This window comes from Danio rerio, chromosome 13, assembly GCF_052040795.2.
Source record: "Danio rerio strain M-AB ecotype USA chromosome 13, GRCz13ab, whole genome shotgun sequence".
NCBI lineage: Eukaryota > Metazoa > Chordata > Actinopteri > Cypriniformes > Danionidae > Danio > Danio rerio.
The window spans coordinates 42,468,916-42,490,892 of NC_141033.1; the positions used below are offsets into that span (position 1 = coordinate 42,468,916).

General features: G+C 36.1%; 1 long non-coding RNA gene across 5 annotated transcripts in view; it reads left to right on the forward strand.

Moving 5' to 3' along the window:
- Positions 1–1,159: 1,159 nt before the first annotated feature.
- LOC141377048 (uncharacterized) overlaps positions 1,160–21,977 on the forward strand; it is a 94,981-nt gene continuing 74,163 nt past the window's right edge. For all 5 annotated transcript variants that reach the window (XR_015506341.1, XR_015506338.1, XR_015506340.1 and 2 more), the window contains exons 1-2: positions 1,160–1,263; positions 1,940–2,090. This is a non-coding gene — a long non-coding RNA (uncharacterized LOC141377048). The remainder of the gene's footprint in view (positions 1,264–1,939; positions 2,091–21,977) is intronic.

Consider the following 21,977-nt stretch of genomic DNA (forward strand, 5'->3'; position numbering starts at 1 on the left):
TACACTAATACAAATTGGGTTATATGATGTCATATTTGCTTTAGTACAGGATGGAATTGATTCAAAAAGTACAACCTATTTTTTTATACAACTAATAATATTACTTGGAAAATACCATATTCATGTCAAGAAGTGGGCCAAAGCTAAGCCAAATTGTGAACATTTTATAAAGGAGATTACATGTAACATTAGAAACAGAAAAGCTAAAAAAACAAATGAAGCTTCATGTAAATTTCATTTGATTAAATAAATGTTTCCTTGTTTACTATTATTATCTTACCTATTTGTTTATTTTACCCCTGGCATCTGTTTATACTTTGATTGTGACAGTGGTGGAAATGAATTTTCTCCAGTTTATTGTGAAAAAAATTAAAGATAGCTTCTCCGATTAGCTTTGGATTGATACTAGCAATTCAACTATACAAAATACGCTTATTAACCTTAGTTTTGTTTATTTTTTAAAATCACCTTTGAAGGCAGCATGTTAGGAAATGACGTAAAATAAATGCATTACCCTATCAAGCAATATTTACCTTGATTTTTCTCCATGTGTTTGTTGATGAAAATGTAAATGCCCTCCTTCTTGACCCTGTGCTTGGATGTCACTATTTATTTTCATAGAAACTACCAAAACAATCTTTCACACAAACCTTTTAAAGCAACATTACAGAGTTGTGGTGGAAATGACACAGAAACTGTGTGACAGCTATATTTTGTTTAACAATTAATATCGTATAATAGTCTCACATTAATAACTTAAACATATTTAACTTATTTCACTAGTGCTTAATTAAGATACAATAATAGTTACCAGATAAATAATATTTTTAAATGTTATTTTTATTGTTGAAGTTTAAAACTCAAGGCGACAAGGCGAAAACAGCGATTTTGACACCGAAAAGGAGGATGAATAATATGAAATAATATAATAGAAATGTAGTATTTTTTAAAAGTAAGTTTTATTATTAGTTTGACAAAGAGAAAGAGTCATCTGAACAAAAGTATATACCTTTGGATATATGATCAAAGGACATAAAAGTGCTCGTAATTGAAAAATTACCTATATATAAGATAATTTCTCTCATTCTTTTAACTTTTTTTTTCATAATTGTTGTGAGATGTATACTCTTGTACTAGTTTGTATATATTTACAATAAAGGGAGAGAAAAAAAATCCATATCAATCAACCACAAGATGGCAAAGGCGGGATCAACATCCGGCGTCAGTGTCAGTGAACAGAGAAAACGGTCGGAAGAGAAGCAGGTAGGCTATTTAGAGAGAAACAATGGAATTTGAAAAGGCCTACCGAAATGATAATCTCACGTAATTGCTCAATTATCCAACAAAACAGCTTGTACAGTATGCCGTCGCTACATTTACCTCAGGAAAGTCAGTCAGCATCCAACACCCCATCAACTAGCAAGAAACAAAAGAATATGAGCCCTGTTTATATCAACAGCGAATCGGAGTAAAAACATTAAATAAGTGATTGTTTGTCCCAAATGCACAGAAAAATCGAGAAATCTGCTCAGTTTCATACTAAACAGGAATTTGAACTCGTGTAGTTACGCACTAAACCAAACAATTGCAATATACTTTTTTAAACACTAAGGGGAACTAGAGAGCTTTCAAAAATCATTACAAGAATTCCTGATTGCCTGGACAGAACAGCAATCTGATCTTCCAGTGGAATCATTAAAAACATCATTTTCTGATCTGCAAAATAAAGTCATCAAACAGAGCTCAGCCAATAATTCCAATGTAAACCCCATTCATTAGTATTATTATAAATGCTACTTATTGGTAAAATCTTGGCCATATCCAGTCCATTTAACATACTAATAAGCATTAATAAAATACTATATTTGTTAATTAAATTATTTGTTTTAAAATTAGATATTCTTTCTAATGAGACTGTTGATCTGAATGTTTCACTCAGAAACTACATGCTTGCTGCTGTCCTCACTGAAGGTCAGACTCGTCTAAATTCTTCCATGATCTGTTACATTCTGCTGGATGATGAAGTTATGAGCCGATATATCTGGAAGCTGCAGAACAGAGCTCTGAACCAAGCCATGGAACAGTTAAAGGTGAATGTCTATTTTTACAGTTCTTTTATGGTTCTCTTGAGTGCATCGTTTGAATGCCGTCTTTTCCATTTGAGAAATTCTCCTCATTTACAGATTTTTGCATCTGCATTGTTTCTGGGAGCATTTCAGACATTCCTAATTACCCAAAAAGGACTTTCTGTAAAATCCAGACTATAAAACAACAAGCTAATGAAAGGAGGACAAAAAGCATGTAGTTCATCACCCCTGGCTTTACGTCCAGTTGTGTAAATGATTCATTTTACAAATCGTAAAGTGTTATTCTGTGGTTGGAGAAAGACACTGACATTTATGATGATTTTTTATATTGCTGCTCACGCTAGATTACTCATACTGGCATGGATGTTTTGACGTGGCCTCGACACCTCTGTGTTTGGCTGAGACTCTAATTGCATTAGTGGTTTGTGGAAGCGGATTCTCTAGGGTTGATGTTTGGGTCGACCGCTCTGTGGTTCAAGGTGAAGGCCTTAAATGATTCAACAGGATGCTGCTCGCTTTGCTTGGTTAAACCATCAGACTTGATTAGCAGTGAGTGCTAAGACTGTTATCCTCCTAATTTAATAGACATCATTTCAGAGACCGTTTTACAGAAATTTCCTTGCATTGAGATGATTGACAATTTAGCATTAAGGGATTTGTGTCTATGTGTTTTCTCTCTGGGGATGTAAAGTAGGATCAAATGTGTACATTATGTTCTAAATTGATGTTATGTGTGGTGCAAAGAAATTAAAAATATGCACTGGTTGAACTTTAACCGCACAAATGCCTGTGAAAGACTGAGTTATCCAAACTTGAGTAATGGGATGTAATGTATTATATGTAGATGAAAACAAAACATGTGCATGACTGCATGAATTATTATTCCTTTAAAAAAAAAAAGCAAACCAAAAATCGTTGAATATTGGGTGTGTCTATTATCATACACAAATTTTAACGCTGATCCGGTACCTTAAAATAGTATGCCTTTGTTTCTAAAAAGTCAATATTAATAAATGTTCTCTTTGATTCCTTTGGGGAGAACCACCCAATTTTGTACTTTTATTTTGGAGTGCAGATTGCACAAGTTGTATTTATAAATGGTTTAAACCTATATGTAAATAAACACAAATATTATTAATTATGTAGTATTAAATATTATTAATTATTATAAATTATAAATGTGTGTGTGTGTGTGTGTGTGTGTGTGTGTGTGTGTGTGTGTGTGTGTGTGTGTGTGTGTGTATCATCAATAACCAAATCCAGTTAATTCAGTAATCCACGTACGAAGAACAGACCCATGGTCTCTTCATCCTGGCCAAGTGTGCAGCATCAGATCTCTCTCTTTTCTTTTGGGTCAAGCAAAAATGGCAATTTATGACACTAGACAATTACAAGTTGAGGAAACCTCAAGTGGCTGTTTAAAAATATTTTTTTTTTATATTGGTGAAATCCAGAATTTTAATTGATTTTCAGTATTACAAAACAATGGATGATCTTATGTGTTTTGAAAAGATTTGGTGTTACAAAGGAGGTTTATGTCAAATTTGTGATGCAAATTTAAAGTTTATGGTTTATTAGGCTGTTTTTCATATTTATGTGTAACATTTGGTTGTACAATGTCTTTAAAATTTTTATTAAAGTCGAGTTGAAAATTCTCTCTCTCTCTCTCTCTCTCTCTCTCTCTCTCTCTCTCATATATATATATATATATATATATATATATATATATATATATATATATATATATATATATATATATATATATATATATATATATATATATATATATATAGATGTCAAAAATCTTTCTAAATAATTTGTTTCAAAAAATTAGATGACAATCAAAACTAGCTCGCTTTCGGTTTGTTTTCAATACCCTGAAAAGTAAATAGCAGTAGAAACAGTCTCTGCACCTGTTCTCTCTTTTCTGCTCAATGAGTTTGACACCTTCAGCGCTCTTTGATTCCTCCTGCCTGTGCTGTCAGCAGTCTCATTACAGCGGCTTATATATGGCACACTCTCAATCTTCTACAACAATAGAGCTCTTTCTGTGAGGGATTTTTGTGTTGTTATAGCAGTTAATGTGCTGGCATTCTATTCCACCATCCAGAGGGTTTTCTTCCCCTGTTTAAATCATCACCGGGCTCTGCTTTGAGGATAAGACCATCGTTTGGTTGAACGAGTCAAATAATTATTCCAGTAAGGTGACAAAACGTCTCAATGCTGTCCTTACATGCTTGATCTATGCGCTCGGGCTTCATGCTTCTCTGAGCCCTAGCTGGAGTCAATGACCCTCTGAAGCCACATAAAAGCAATAGGATTTGGACCTTAGTGCCTCAGCAGGCAGTCAAAATATGATTTTGATTTTTCCCAACGAGCCCCAAGTCAATTATAAAGCACAGGCCCTAGTGTTAATGGCCTTGATAAGCCTGGACTTTGGACTCTCGCCCCTTTAAAAGAGTCCATTTGGTCCTGTTTAGTTGACCCAGGCTTTGAGGTTCTCCTTCAGCCTTGAGTCAATAATAATGTTGACCTCAGATCTATATGCTTGCTCTTTAAAAAATGACACACCAGACGTTTATGAAGACCACAGTTGGAATTTAGGATCTCAGCTAAAAATATTAGATCATTGATAGTTCTGGAAATGTTAGTTTAGTTGTTTAAAAAAATAAAATAAAATAAAGCCTTAAAATAACAATTAGGTACAGTTCTATATGCGTTGTTTTTGACACCATTCCACCAAGGGTGTCATTTTTTGGTTTCAAAATGTGCAGAAATCATTCCTGAAATCTTAAAGGTCCCATGAAGTACCTTGAAATGTGCAGTTTTGACACAATCTGAAACAATCTCACAATCTCACCTGAGGATGGGTCATAGAGTAGCTCCTTCCCAGCCAATAGCATTTCATTGTTTGTGATGCATCATGTTAATGACGTCCTATCTGCATTCTTTAATTTTTTAGTGATTCTAAAGTTGAACATTGACCTAATAGTGTTATTTTATTTAAGCATCATTTTCTGTTTCTAGCCTGCACCCAGACAGGGTTGCACCTTTGCAAACTAATTTGCATACATAATTGATTCTGAACTCTACAGAAATATACGTGATGCATCAATAAACATTTTTTTTTTCTCCCACTTCTAATTAATAACTTCTAATGCCACACTGACAGTGTCCACACTCCATATCATTTATAATTTTGTCTTCCTGGACAAAATGAGTCAGGGTAGACTAAAAATGGGCAATTGCTTTAAATTTTACATTTAAGTACGCGGGGTAAAGTAAATGTTACAAATTTCTCTCCCATTCATTTGACATGAATTCACAGTTCAGAGTTAGTGATAATGATATAAACAATCAGATGGTGACAACACAAAAAATTATTCAAGTTGCAACAGCATATATACATAGACAGCAACACAATTTTTGGGTCTATACACCAACACAATTAATCAATTGATTTGAAATTAAACAAACAAGATGTGCTTTAACCGCAGACTGCTTTAATTTAAGGGGTATTTGCATCCAAATATGTGCCCCCCACTTGTTAAGGGTCCAAAAGTAAGTGGACAAAATAATAATCATAAATCAAACTTTCACTTTTTAGTACTTAGTTGCAAATCCTTTGCAGTTTTTCTTGAGGTATTTCCCCTCAGTTTTGTTTTCAGCAAGTGAAATGCAAGCTTAATCGGATTCAGATCAAGTGATTGAAATGGCCATTGGTTAACTTTTCACTTCTTTCCCTTCAAAAACTCTTTGGTTGCTTTTGCAGTATGCTTTGGGTCATTCTTTATCTGCACTGTGAAGCACTGTCCAATGTGTTTTGAAGCATTTGGCCTAATATATGCAGAAAATATTGCCTGAAACTACGGTGGCCGGGAAGTGCAAAACAACATTACAAAGTGTGAAACACTTTTACCAAGGACAAAACAAATTTACATTTTAGAAAAAAAATTAACAAGACACAAAACCCTTTTACAAGTCCCTAAACAATTTTAAAATTACAGGTTCTTTGTGGAAAGGGAATGTACCACACAACAGAAGCGACGTGGAATGTACCACACACACTGGAAAATATCAATAATATCCAGCTTGTGTGTGACTTTGTAGACAGGAAATTTCCACGAGTCTACCACTATAAAAATCATGGTTTGAACAACTGCGATAAAATATATTAGAACTATTCTGAGAAAATATCAGCGTGAGTGTATGTAGAAACATGTAAACGCAAGTACACGGAAACAATCAATGCACAGCATGTGTTGACTGATAAAGATATCAAAACCGACCCCACCCTGTAGACCCGAGTCGCTCTGTTACATAGGTCGGTTGATGCTCTTGCAGAACCTTTTGACTTGGATTCGAATCCCGTTGATCACATTAATTTTGATTTATACTTTTCTGCTACACAGATATTAAAATCAATAATGTTTGCACTGACACCAAGTAATAAGAATCTTTATTTGGTATGGGCATGTTTTGTTGCTGTGAAAAAGTGACGAATCTGCCAATCTGCAAACGTGAATAGTTTACATCTGAAAAGGGGGCTCACCAGTTAAACCATAACACCGGCTTCATTCAGTTTACTGTTAAGAGTCCTCAAGCAGATGTTTACACCGTGTAGACTTGACGTCATGTCCACGATTACAGTGTACGAGTGGCCCTCGTTAAAATATTGAACACAGTATGCAGTATGTTTCCGTCTGGTCCGCATCCTTTATTAACTCCAAACACCGACCACACATAAAGCTAAACTGTGTTAAGCTGCTCATGTGTTTGCCACAAAACGGGCCAAACAACCCTCGACCGCTGTCTATGTTCGGTCACCATAAACTTTGTTTACACCATGTACCCCACAGCATTAATTTACCGTGCTCACCGTACATTCCACGTCACTTCCAGTGTGGTTCATTCCCTTTCTGTAAGGAATCTGTAATTGTAAATTTGTTTCGGGATTTTTTTCTAATATGTAAATTTGTTTCGTCCATGGTAAAATTATTTTTCCTATGTAATTGTGTCTGATGATGGGTAAAAATTGTTTTTCAAAATGTAAATTTGTCTCGAGCTTTGTAAAAGTGTTGTGTTGTTTTGCACTTCTCGGCCACCGAAACACTTCAGAATTTATCCTGCTGCTTTTGGCAGCAGTCACATCATCAATAAATAAAAGAGAGCCAGTTCCATGGACAGCCATACATGCCCACGCCATGTCACTACTACCACAATGCATCACTTTTTAGGATCATGAGCAGTTCCTTTCCTTCTCCATACACTACTCTTCCCGTACACAGTGATCTTGCTATATGCTTATTTGCTATATGCCCTTAATGTCATTGTTTATTCATTTTCTTGTTGGCTTAGTCCCTTTATTAATCCGGGGTCGCCACAGCGGAATGAACCGCCAACTTATCCAGCAAGTTTTTGCGCAGTGCATGCCTTTCCAGCATCCCGCAACCCATCTCTGGGAAACATCCACACACACACTCTTACACTACAGACAATTTAGCCTACCCAATTCACCTGTACCGCATGTCTTTGGACTGTGGGGGAAACTGGAGCACCCAGAGGAAACCCACGCGAACGCAGGGAGAACATGCAAACTAAACACAGAAACGCCAATTGAGCCGAGGCTCAAACCAGAGACCTTCTTGCTGTGAGGCGACAGCACTACCTACTGCGCCACTGCGTCGCCCCTTAATGTCATTGTATTGTTTACAAATTTGTATTCCTTATGTATATTTTTAGACTAGATTTCATGTACAATTGTATATATTGTAAATTTTCTTTTCTTTGATGTAATCGGTTTATAGGGTGTTGTTCCAGCACTGTAAAGGCCTTTTTGTAGAACTCTAATCTGGACTTCCTGTTTTTTAGGCTCACCAATGGTTTACATCTTGTGATGAAACCTCTGTATTGACTCTGGCGTAGTCTTCTCGATTGTTGACTCTGACACATACACACACACACACACACACACACCTACATCCTGGAGAGTTTTCTTGATCTGGCCAACTGTAGTGAAGGGTGTTTTCTTTACCAGGGAAAGAATTCTTCTGTCATCCACTGCAGTTGTTTCCGTAGTCTTCCGGGTCTTTTGGTGTTTCTGAGGTCACTGATGCATTCTTTCTTTTTAAGAATGTTCCAAACCAATGTTTGGCCACGCCTGATGTTTTTGCTATCTCTCTGATGGGTTTGTTTAGTTTTTTGAGCCTAATGATGGCTTGCTTGACTGATAAATGCAAATGCAAATAGCACATTTGATATGAACTTTGGACCTTTTATCTGCTTATTGTAATTGGGATAATCAGGGAATAACACACACCTGGCCATGGAACAGCTTAATAAACTCTAAAAACAAAAGCTTTGTAAACCCATTTTATTATACTTGAAAAACAATACATTTTTCTTTTTATACCTACTGCATATAGCTAACTATATACCTACATCTTCATACTTCAAACGATTACATTTTAGCTGTCATGGGGTACTGTATGGATTTTAATGCAATGTACAATAAGCTTACAAAACCAAATATAATATACAGAATGTTTATTTTGTTGTGTGTAATAATAAATTGCAGAATGCAGGGATTTTTGATACTGTATAGCTTTCAAAACCTTCCAACTTTAAACCACCAAAACTACTTGAAACTTCAATCTTCTAGAACTAATTCAAACATTGTAAAGCCTTTCTCAAGCCAACATCCCAAACCTTTTTTATATAAAATAAAATAAAACCTCTAGTTCTGTTTTTCTGGACGTAAATGAGCTTCATGTTCAAGGTAGAATAATTAGACAAGATAAACAGCTCAAACGCCACAAAAACACAAGAATTGTCCACTGACAAATTCACTCTGAACATCCATGGTTCTCCTGATGATTGCGAGCTGTTCTTCTAGAGCTCATTTTTTAACACTTGTTTCACAGAGAACTTTTTCCTTGTGTTGCATGTCTTTCTAATGACCCAGCAGTAAATCTTGCTCTGGTTTCTGTGTTTGAATTGGCTCTTTGGGGGTCATGTGTAAGCTAATGATTAATGGCGTTCAATAAACTGGATGAAAGGGAAAATGTCTGTGTTTCCTCGCCCTCTCTTTGGGGGCTTAGAAGTCACAAGTGTTTTAAATGTTTTCCTATATTTCCATGATTCAGCCATTCCTTAGCATTAAAGGGGTGGTCCACTACGATATTATATTTTAAACTTTAGTTGATGTGTAATGTATAGCATCTTATTAGTACCGGGTTGGACCTCTCTGCTTTAATCCTTCATGGCATAGTATTGGAAATATTCCTCAGAGATTTTGGTCCATATTGACATAGCATCACGCAGTTGCTGCAGATGGGTCAGCTGCACATCTATGATGTGACTCTCTCATTCCACCACATCCTAAAGAGTCTTTATTAGATTGAGATCTAGTGAATGTGGAGGCTATCTGAGTACAGTGAACTCATTGCCATGTTTAAAAAAACAAGTCTGATATGATTTGAGGTTTTTTTATGACATGGTGCTTTATCCTGCTGGAAGTAGCCATTAGAAGATGGATACACTGTGGTAATAAAGGGTTGGACATGGTCATCAACAATACTCAGACTGTGGCACTGACACAATGCTCAATTGGTACTAATGGGCCCAAAGTGTGCCAAGAATATATCCCCCACACCATTACACCACCACCAGCCTGAACCGTTGATACGAGGCAAGATGGATCCATGCTTTCATGTTGTTGATGCCAAATTCTGACACCACCATCCGAATGTCACAGAAGAAATTGAGACTCATCAGACCAGGCAACGTTTTTCCAATCTTCTATTGTCCAATTTTGATGAGCCTGTGTGAATTGTAGCCTTAGGTTTCTGTTCTTAGCTGACAGGAGTGACACCTGGTGTGGTCTTCTGCTGCTGTAGCCCATCCGCCTCAAGGTTTGACGTATTGTGTGTTCAGAGATGCTTTTCTGCATACCTCAGTTGTAATGAGTGGTTATTTAAGTTACTGTTGCTCTTCTATCAGATAGACCAGTCTGGCCATTCTCCTCTGACGTCTGGCATCAACAAGGCATTTGCGCTCACAGGATACTTTATCTTTTTTGGACCATTCTCTGTAAACCCTAGAGATGGTTGTGCATGAAAATCCCAGTAGATCAGCAGTTTCTGAAATACTCAGACAATCTGGCACCAACACCCATGCCACATTCAAAGTCACTTAAGTCACCTTTTTTCCCCATTCTGATGCTTGCAGCAGATCGTCTTGATGTCTCATCCGAAAGACGACACTCACTGAGCAGTATAGAGTCCCCGTCACTATACTGGGGCATTAGGACCCACACAGACCGCAGGTTGAGCGCCCCCTGCTAGCCTCACGAACACCCCTTTTGGCAGCAACCTAGCTTTGCCATGTGTTCTCCCATCCAGGTACTGACCGGGCACAGCCCTGCTTTGCTTCAGTGGGTGACCATGAGAGAGTTACAGAGAGCTAGCTGCCGGCTAGCTTTCCGGCTACTGCAAAATTCAATACAGTTTATCATGGCATATTTGTTTTTATAGCATGTTAATTAATAAATGACAGTATATTTATGTTATAACTGCCAAAAAAATGCTACTATAGTAACAGTAAATATTATATATAATATTTGACACATGATTTTGTAACACTTTCGGTACTTTCTGCATTTGTTATATGTAGCAAATAATACATGCACAGTACCTCAATGCAAATACTGCAATTTGTGGTTCAAGTGTTGATAGGGCCATGCATAAAATCAGAAACGTCCATTTATAACTACTGTCTAAGCTCATTGGAAATATTAATAACAATTGCTACATTTCTCCAAATTAATATTATATGGGAATATTAGTAAATCTCAGTCATCAAGGAGAATATAAAGAAAATAAAATACTTTCTTTAAGGCCTATACAGATTTAAGAAGAGTGCTTTGCAGCTTGATGAATTGCACCCACACACAGGCTTCTTGAAACAGTATCGCTTCAGTAGTGGTTGAACATTCCTGTACTATAGTCCTGGAAAAAAAGGCCACCTGGTTTCTTTCTTGCTTTTAAATGAGTATCAGTGATATTATGGTTGTGCAAGTGGTGACTTGAAATGGAGCAAAAGTGAAATGGATGAATGCGGATTCAAAACTGGCCAGGAATTGTGTCATGCTAAAGAGATGCTTCTGAGAATCTAAAGTAGTGTGAAAAAGGCAGTGAAAACGAGATACACTTTACAAGTTCAGGTTTGGTGCATTGCTTTGTGGGATACTTTGGTTATTTGATATAGACTAAAGTCTTTTGTGATTTGAGTTTATTTCATCCTGTGATGAGATTTTCTGAGTTTTTTTTCTATTAATTTAGCCAAAACAAACTGATATCATGTCATATAGGCATAATGTTGAACAGGGAAGATGTTCTTATTTTACTCATCAAAAGATCCTCCTTTTTGCCTTTAATTTTACCTACAGAATATGATCTAAAAGAAATAAAAGAAAACAAAGCAAGGCAATTATTCAAACAATGATGTGGCCAGTAGAGGACAGTCATGTTTAGGAAAAAGTCTCTACAGACTTGGTTTAGGGAGGAAATTCATAGAACATTTTGTCAACATTAGTTTTGCATCTTCAAGGAATTATTAAAATTAAGTAATGGTACACTGAAAAAAATGAAACATTGGATTTAATAAAATTTCTATTAAGTTAAGTAGTTGCAAACAATTAATTTGGGCTAAATTTAAACAAACAAAAATAAAGCCCATATAAATGGTTTGCAACAATTTTGCAAAAATTGTATTTTTTTTTCAGTGTACAAACTAGGTTTAGTCAAAATTGGCTCCGGACAGTTTCTTAGCTTGCAGGCCTAAACGTGCATGTATAGACTTTTTTTTTTTCTGCATTACTTTGATCAGAACTGACATTGAATATATACAGTATAGTGTCCTGGGTCTTCAGCGAGGCCTCCTGAGACATGCCTGGAACACCTCCCTGGGTAGGTGTCCTGGAGACATCTGAAACAGATGCCCGAGTCACCTCAGCTTATTCTCTCAATGTGGAGGAGCAGTGGCTCTAATCCGAGCTCCTCCCGGATGACAGAGCACCTCACCCTATCTATAAGGGTGCGCCCTGCCACCCTGTGAAGGAAACTTATATTGGCCCCTTGTATCCGGGATCTTGTCCTTTCAGTGATGACCCAAAGCTCATGACCATAGGTGAGAGTAGGAGCGTAGAATGACCAGCAAAATTGAGATCTTTGCCTTTCAGCTCAGCTCCTTCTTTACCACAATGGACCGGTACACCGACCGATTACTGCTGCCGATGCACCAATCTACTTGTCAATCTCACGTTTCATCCTTCCCTCACTCATTAACTCTTCCACCTGGGGTAAGGACTTTCCTCCAACCTGGAGATGGCAAACCACCTTTTTTCCGGTGGAGCACCATGACCTCGAACTTGGAGGTGGCCGCATTGTGAAACGGGTGGTGATCGAAGGTCAGAACCATGACAACCTAATTATCAGGCACAGAAACTAGCTTTTGGAATATGGAATTAAATATATATTTTAAAGTAAATGGACTATTTTTTTATTATTATTATTTTGTGCTGTATTATTTGTGACAAAGCCACAATAAAGAACCCTATATAATATGTTTATGAGATTTTCTAAAGTAGTGTTGTTTTGAAATTAATGATTGCATAATTATCATGATAACCATGAAAGCGTGATTATTCCTTAAACTATAATAGTCCAACCAAAATCTATAATCAATGCAACCCTACCTGTTAGGTGAGATAAAAAAAAATCCTTAAAAATACAACTCAGAAGGTTATTAGGGTGCATTTTTTTTTTTTTTTTGGGCCAACTTAATGCATATTTTTGCTAATTAAATGACGTATGCTTTTAGTAACCTTTGATCCAGTGTAATGTAGCTGTTAAAAAGGTCTGCAAAGTTTCAATGATTCCAGTGCCCCTTTATGGATTTTTTAAATATTAGTGTCACACAAAGTGGAGAATTAGAAAAATTAATCGTTGAACAAATTATATGGCAGTCCTTGGGATAATTAAATAAAAATAAACGCATATTATTGGAGAATGAAAATGTTTTTTGACCTTGCATGCATACCAGCCTGTTGTTGCATGGGGACGGTCAAAACCAAAATAAGAAGCGCTTTTAAAAGTACACATTGGATGGAAGTTTTTTCTCCAATTGGGAAAAAGCTAGACTGAACTGCGAAAATTATTTTATTTAATTTATTTCCATAATTTCTTTGAATAATTGCACCTTATAGTCTTTATTGGCTTCCTTAAATCAACATAAACATTGATCAAACCTGTAGTTGGTTTGTGTTATTGACATCATATAGAGAAGCATTCACATTGTATCTCACCTTTGGATTTTGTGCTCTTCATTTAACCCAGTGCACAAACACACAGCAGTGAACATAAACACTGCTGACACACACCCGGAGCAGTTTATGAAAAAACTTTGTTTTTGAGAAAATTTATGAGAAATAAAGTGTATGAGAAACTTTGAGCTGAAATCCAGACATGGCTGTTTCACTGCTAAAATGCACTGTAGGCAGATCAATCACATTTCCAATACTTAATACTGTCTATCTTCACTTTCCCTCACTAAAGCCCTATGAGAAGTTAACATCTGATGGAGATAATGAACTGACTCAGAAAGAAATGATCATGAAAATGGGTTGAGGGGGTTTAGTAGAGGATTCAACAGCAAAACACTTCCGGTAATAACCCTAAATTGTTTTATTGCTCAAATTAAGGCAGAGACACTCATTGACAAAATTATCGAGAGGCAGTTAAATAACAACCAGGCCATGTGAAAGCCAACATACTTCCCAACAACTCGCTGGGTGAAGAGTCCATAAGGAGAGCCAGGTTAACAATAATCATCAACCTCTTCACCCTCCAAAAATTATAGCTTTATTGATTTCCTGTCAGTGGCCAGAGCCTTTGAGTTGTATTTATCTCTTTCCAGCAGATAAGATATCTGTGGAAGCACCATCATGGCATGACTAGTGTTGTGTGCACATGTCAGTATGTTTTGTGGTATGAGACTTTCAGAGTCTTTAATTACACTTTGCGTCAGCGACGACACTTTCCTAAGGTTAATCTATAGCAGGAATTGATCAGAATTTTTGGGGGCTGAAGAAACATTTAATGAATGGCTCACCTTGACATGTTGACCTCTTTATGGTTTTTCAAGTGAATACAACAGATAATATATGTTAAAATTGGTAACAAGTTCTAATCTACATTAGAGGGCAGTGATCTATTAAAATCAGGTTGTCTTTTTCTTTGCGTTTGTGAAAAGATTTTGTTCGTACAGCTACGAACACTCTTAAATGAATGACCATTCACAAACATCTGTGGAAACAACTTAAAATGCTATATTAAGCATGTCAGGAGGTTAGAAATGTCATTGTATAAGGAAGTGCATTAAGTGCATGTGATCCTCAAGTATGCAGTTGTTTGGTTGTCAAGGACATGGCTATAGATTAAATATATAGATGCATGTGAATGCTGTTCATTTTTATTTATTTATTTTTCTAATGTGCACCTTTTAGGGTATTTATAATTTTTTTTTCCTAAAAAGGTTTTATTGTCAGGACCCCCAAAGCACTGTGGTCATGTAGCAGGGCATCCAATTGAAAGACACAAATAATAGTTCAGTGCTTCCCACAGGTTTGAAACATAGCTTGATTGAAACTCTTACCCACAGCCTATAAAAGGTTAACTACATGTGACAAACAAAAAATGTATAATTTTTAACAATATTTTTTTTATTTATTATGACACTCTTATGCACTTTTTCTTTTCAATAGGTTATTTTTTTAAAGACTGCTGTACACTATTATCAAACATTTTAGATATGTCAGTAATTCATTCATTCATTCGTTTTCTTGTCGGCTTAGTTTCTTTATTAATCCGGGGTCGCCACAGCGGAATGAACTGCCAACTTATCCAGCAAGTTTTTATGCAGTGGATGCCCTTCCAGCTGCAACCCATCTCTGGGAAACATCTACACACACACGCTCATACACTACGGACAATTTAGCCTACCCAATTCACCTGTACTGCATGTCTTTGGACTGTGGGGGAAACCGGAGCACCCGGAGGAAACCCACGCGAAGGCAGAGAGAACATGCAAACTCCACACAGAAACACCAACTGAGCAACCTTCTTGCTGTGAGGCGATATGTCATTCATTCATCCATTTTCTTTTCAGCTTAGTCCCTTTATTAATCAGGGGTCGCCACAGCGGAATGAACCACCAACTTATCCAGTATATGTTTTACGCAGCGGATGCCCTTCCAGCTGCAACCCATCACTGGGAAACATCCATACACTATCATTCACACACATACCCAATGGACAATTTTAGCTTATCAAATTCACCTACTGTATAGCGCATGTCTTTGTACTGTGGGGGAAACCAGAGCACCCGGAAGAAACCCACACAAACATGGGGAGAACATGCAACCTCCAAACAGAAATGCCAACTGACTCAGCCGAGGCTTGAACCAGCGACCTTCTTGCTGTGAAGCCACAGTGCTATACTCACTGCGGCCACATCGTTACCATTATAGATATGTATAAAATATATAATATATTTACATAAAATGAATACAATATACAGCAAATGAGAAATAAATGACATAAAAAAGGAAGAAAAATTATAATAATTACAAGAATAAGTGTAGATTATTTAAATTTGGCAAATGAGCCCATTTCTAGGGCCCTATCATATACCCGGCACAATAAGGCGTCAGTGTTTGCCGCGATGTGTTGTTTGGAAATAACTCAGTTTTTTAACCACACTTCATTATTATTGTTCATTTATTAATTTGCTGAAAATTAGAACTGAATTAAGAAATAGTTTTGAAAAAATTTTTGCTCTTAACAAAATCAAATCAAATATGTAGGCTAGAGGATGTCATCAGTGGGGAGCGTACAACACATCCTTATCTATGAAAGAGAGAAAGCAAAAGTAAAGAGGCAGATTGGAGGAGGCTTGTTCTTTATCTTCATGCTACAGATGGTCTGTTTAACTGTTTTCTCGCTAGTAAAGCATTCAGTTTTTCACTTACAAAGTCCGCCATGTAAATAGCAAATGCGCCATGGTGTGATGCAACTGACTCTTAAAGGGAATGGTAGATGCAACTCTGATTGTTTTTTTTTTTCAAAACATACCCATAACTCATTAAGAGAATAAGCACAACTCTGTTAGACCATGAGCCGCGACGCGAAACATATTTTTCCTTCCTTAAAATAGCAAAATTCAATTCGGACACGCCCTTAATGCTTTTGCTCCATGCTCTTTAGACTTTGTGCCTAGAACATTAAAATAGAGCATGTTATGTTTATATGTCATTTTATCTACTCTGAGTATATAGTAAAGTTTTTCTGAGTCACTTATATTAAAGAATGAATTAATTAATGTTTATCTCTCTACAAGCAAAATTAGGCTTAAATAAAAGAGTAATGAAAAAACAAATACAATTAAGAGCAACTTTAGAAAGCAGAAGCAAATGTCAAATCTAGGACGTTTAAGGAGATTCAGAGACCCGGGCTGAAAGCATTTTTCAGTCCCAGAAAGGTGTATCATTGTGCACACAGCAGTAATGGGTAAACGAGAGATTTACCACTGGTTTTCCACTGGTTAATCGACCATGGATGTTTGGTTAATTGGATGGGATACACCAAAAAAGTAAAAGGAGGATAGTTTAAAAGAAAAGTGTCACCAAATATACTTGGTCGGCTGTTAATATACCTGGGCGGCATGCCCAAGTAAAGTCTATGTGTATGAAGCACTGTAGTTTAAGGTTTTACTTAAAGAAAATATTATAAAATATAATCAAATTGCTTCTACTGTTGATGATGGATGTCGTGATGCATGTTCACAGTGTGTGCTAAAATCTGCATTTATTTGCAATAGTCTCACCCCAAAGTGCACATTTTAGCACACAATCTGCATAGGAACATTCACAAACAAATGATGATTTGCATGAAACTTAAAAATGTCATGCTAAACTCCATAACGCATTAGGCATTCTACTCTAATCTTGCAACTATGCATAACTGCAGAACAACACCTTACAGGTTATCTAAGGTAAAACTTTTCAAGTCCTGCTGGTCTTTAAAATCTGCATGGCTGATATCGCAGTACGATTACAAGGAGATTTAGAGCAGCGCTGGAGCAGACAAACTGCTGAGACTGTGATAACCACCCTAATCTCTGAGCAAACTCATTACCTCCAGTATTACCCAGTATACAGCTCATAAGAAGGCTGAGGTCCATTCTGTAATGTTGTGTTTTGTTTCTACATATTTTTACAGCTACAGAGTTTATAAAGAAATGGGCTTGTTTGTAGTTTTCATCATGTAGTGTAAATGTCATCATGGGAGCTTCATAGCGTCATGATTTACTTTTTAGATTTTACAGTTTAACAAAAAATGTAATAAAGATTTATAAAATAATATAATGTATACTGTATATACTGAATATATACAGGTTTTACAACGTTAAAGAGGACATATTTATTTCTAATATACAAATGAAGTCAGAATTATTAGCCCCCCCTATTTATTTTCCCCAACTTCTCTTTTATAGAGCAGATTTTTTTCAACATATTTCAAAACTTGTTAGTTTTAATAACTCATTTCTAATAATTTTTCTAATAATTTGTTTTATCTTTGACATGATGACAGTAAATAATATTTTACTAGATATTTTTAAGGCATTTCTATACAGCTTAAGTGACATTTAAAGGCTTCATTGGGTTAACTAGGCAGGTTAAAAAGGTAAGGGTAATTAGGCAAGTTATTGAATAACGATGGTTTGTTCTATAGACTATTGAAAAAAATATATTATAGGGGCTAACAATTTTGACCTCAAAATGGTTTTTAAAAAATAAAAAAACTGCTTTTATTTTAGCCAAAATAAAACAAATAAGACTTTCTACAGAGGAAAAAATATTATCAGACATACTGTGAAAATTTCCTTGCTCTGTTAAGTATCATTTGGGAAATATTTAAAAAAAAAGAACAAAAATTCAAAGGGGTTTAATATTTCTGATTTCAACTATACATATTCAATTTCTTTCTAAGTTGTTCACATTCCCCAACATACTCTAAGTGATTGTGAGTATGTGAACTTTGTGTTTTATGTAAAGTTCAGTTTATTGGCAAATAAGATGCAAGTTTAAGAATCACATGAGGCCGGCCTGACAGCTGGCTTTCTGTGAATGTGCATTGATTAGGCGTGCTCAGAAAACCATGCTGTATATCATAAATTTAAACAGCCATGGCTATAAAATCCATAGAGACAATGAAGTTTCATGGTGACAAACACCTGCAATACCACTAGGCCATGATAAAACCAAATAAATGTTTTAGCAGAGTAACCAAGACACAAATTACAAAGACTCCACCTTCTTCTGGAATGCTCATTTGCATTTAAAGATAGAAATGCAGTGCTTCTATTAAAAAATGGCCATTTACATCATGGTATAATACTTGATATTTTGTAAAATGTTAAGCTTAAACTTTGTGACACATTCTAGACACCTTAAGGCAGAAAGCACATATAGTTCATCAAAGCACTCATCTGACGATGATATTGCAGAGTGAGCACTTCTGCAGCTTGGTTTCAGGAAAAAAAAGTCTTTGTGAATTGATGAATTTACAGTTACAGTATATTTTCAAAGTACTTTTAATCTCCTAAAGCTAAACATCACAGAAAATTTGATTTCTCATGGTATGACCCCCTTTAAGTCATGATGCCTTTATGCCACTTTAGCCTTTTAACAAGGACTCTGTGAGGCCTAGTGCAAGAGAAACAGGAATTTTAATCCTCTTTGTGCCTCTCTCAGCTATGATTAATCTTTGCAATATTAGGCACGATGAAAAATAATCAGTATGAACGGGCCCACGTCTACATAGGAGGAGGAAAATTCTTTTTTTTTTCTTTTTTTTTTAGCTAGCTGTGGATAAAAGTCATACTTTAAAGGGGACCTATTATGACCCTTTTTACAAGATCTAAAATAAGTCTCTGATGTCCCTAAGGTGTGTATATGAAGTTTTTGCTCAAAATATGAACATTAGTTTCTAACTTTTTAAAACAGATTCTTTAAAGCTTTGATCTACATTGTGCCGTTTTTGTGACTGTCGCTTTAAATTCAAATGAGATTGTTGTTCCAGCCCTCTTTTTTTAAAAGGAGGCGGAGCTAAAAATGCCTGTGCATTAGCATATTCAAAACAGAACTAACATCATCTCTGAGGAAAAACTGAAAATGTGATAAAGTTTTTAAGAAGATCCTAAAAAACCTGACATCTATAATGCCAGTGTTAAGGTTATTGCACACTGAATCCGAAATTTCCATCTGTAATTTTTGCATGTTAAGAAAAAATTGAACCTCACGCTTTAGAAACGTATTAAACAAACACACTGCCTGCAGAACTTTCATCTGTCATAAAAAAAATCAAACTGGGTTTTTTTTTCTTTTCTATACTGTTTGTTTCTGAAAAAGCCTTTTGAAAATAGTTTTGACAGTTCAGAGCCACTATACAAGCAATAGGCAGAATACAGAACGCTGTCATTTGAGCCACAGATAACTCTGACAAAAAAAAAGTGTAAAAAATAAAGACAGAATGTGGCGAACAGTTGCCAAAAAACTAAATGGTGGATTCAGTGACTGCCGTACCTCTGTCCTACTGCTGTTTGTTGTGTGTGTGTGTGTGTGTGTGTGTGTGTGTGTGTGTGTGTGCGTGCGTGCGTGCGTGCGTGCGTGCGTGCGTGCGTGCGTGCGTGCGTGCGTGCGTGCGTGTGTGTGTGTGTGTGCGCGTGTGTGTGTGTGTGTGTGTGAGTGTCTATACCTTTGACGTAGTCTATAGAGAAAACTAGATGCATCATGGTCCGACAGTTTAACATGGCCACCACCTATTATAATGTCTATGGTATGCCTTCTGTCAGTCTTTGTTCAAGATTTGTTCAGGTTGCTCGATTCTGGGAAAAGTCATAATCACAATTATTTTCGTCATATATTTAATTCCGATTATTCAAAACAATATACAGTTGAAGTGAAAATTCTTCACCCTCATGTAAAATTTTTGTTTTCATACGTTTTTCCCAAATGATGTTTAACAGATTCAGGAATTTTTCGTAGTATTTCCTATAATATTTTTTTCTTCTGGAGAAAGTTTTATTTGTTTTACTTTGGCTAGAATAAAAGCAGGTTTATTATTATATGGGGGATGGGTTGGGGGAGGAAGGGCCGCTAATAATTCATTTGGGCAGTACAGTTCTGATTTATGGTTTCAGATTCACTTTTACATGTCTTTTGATTGTCAACTCGTTTGTTTATTACATAAATGAGGGTTAATATTAAAAATCACTAAACACCACTTTTTAACACAAATTTGCATTTATTTGACTATTAAAGCGCTCACATTAAGATGACTTTAGATGTGTGTGCTCTCCTCTGAGGCAGAGCACACACACAACAGCATGCGTTCTCTTTTGCACTTTTAAAAACGTTAATGATTTTAATGTACATCAATGAATGATGCGCATCTCGTGCTGCAAACATTACATTACAGTACATGCTTTTAATAATGTTCACATGAAACTGAGCTTTGCAGAGCAACAAATGTGTACAAGAGAAAAGGGGCGGTATATGATGCACTAATTATTTTATCTCGATTAATTTTTTTATATAATAGTTAGAAGCCAAAATTAAAATCAAAACAAAATTTTATTAATTGTACAGCGCTAGGATTTGTTTTACGTATGTAAACCTGTTAATATCACAAGCAATGTATCAACATTTCAGTGATTTCCTAAAATAAACTTCTTTAACAATGAGGAGAACTTTCCTTCTTCTCTATGCAATATTGGATAAACACAATATGTAGCCTATTCCTCTGTCTTTTTCTACTTTGCTTGCATTGACTCGAAAATGGTTTGCGTTTTTTTTTTATTTTTTTTTTAAAGGATTAATTAATACGCATAAGACTCGATGTGCAAGGTTTGTGTACATGATGAGTTATTCGCATAGTAACATACAAAAATTTCAGACTTTAGTGTGCAAAGATTAGTCACTGACATTATCTTGAAAACTCTAATGGAAGACGACTGCTTCTCACTCAGGGCTGTCTATGCTAATAAAAGAGAGATCGTCACTAATGGGTGGGTTTTTTCCTTTACAAATGTCAATTAAAGTGTTTCTGGAGACTGTTCTCATGAAGTATGATGATTAAAAAAAATAGAATTTATACATTTGTATCATTAGAGGCTGGTTATAATCACACAATGTTGCCACACATCTGTGTTTAAACCCCATATAAACATGGTTTTTGCTTAATAGGTCTCTTAGCTGACTGGAGAAAAAAGAAAAAGTCTGGTTTGCCTCAAAAGTAGTAGAAGCAACATCCTCTTAGCATTTATTTGCTAACTCATAAATCCAAGTAGTTACTTTAATGGTTCAGATATCTAGAATTGTTCTGCTACTGCAATGCAAGGATAAACTGAGTGTCAGTTTAATTGAAATCAAATAGCCTCCATTCCTATAAATGATGCTGGCCACCTTTAGAAAGCATTGGCAAAATAATCTAGTCTAATTTGTGAATTCGAAGAACAAAGGCTGTGTTGATGAGGCTGTGCCAACATTCTCAATGAGTCTACATTTCCCGCTCGCACAAGGTTATTGGATGGACACCTGCGTGTGGCGCTGCCATTGAGCTGTTGAGATCTAAAGCTAAAGTCACAGACACTTAGCGGATACACAGTGCTGATGAGTGTTCAAAGGCCACAGTTGACTGTATTCTTAACCCCAGCGTTTCCTGGAATGTGCTTGCATGGGAGCTGAAAGCAAGCACATTTTCCATAGCC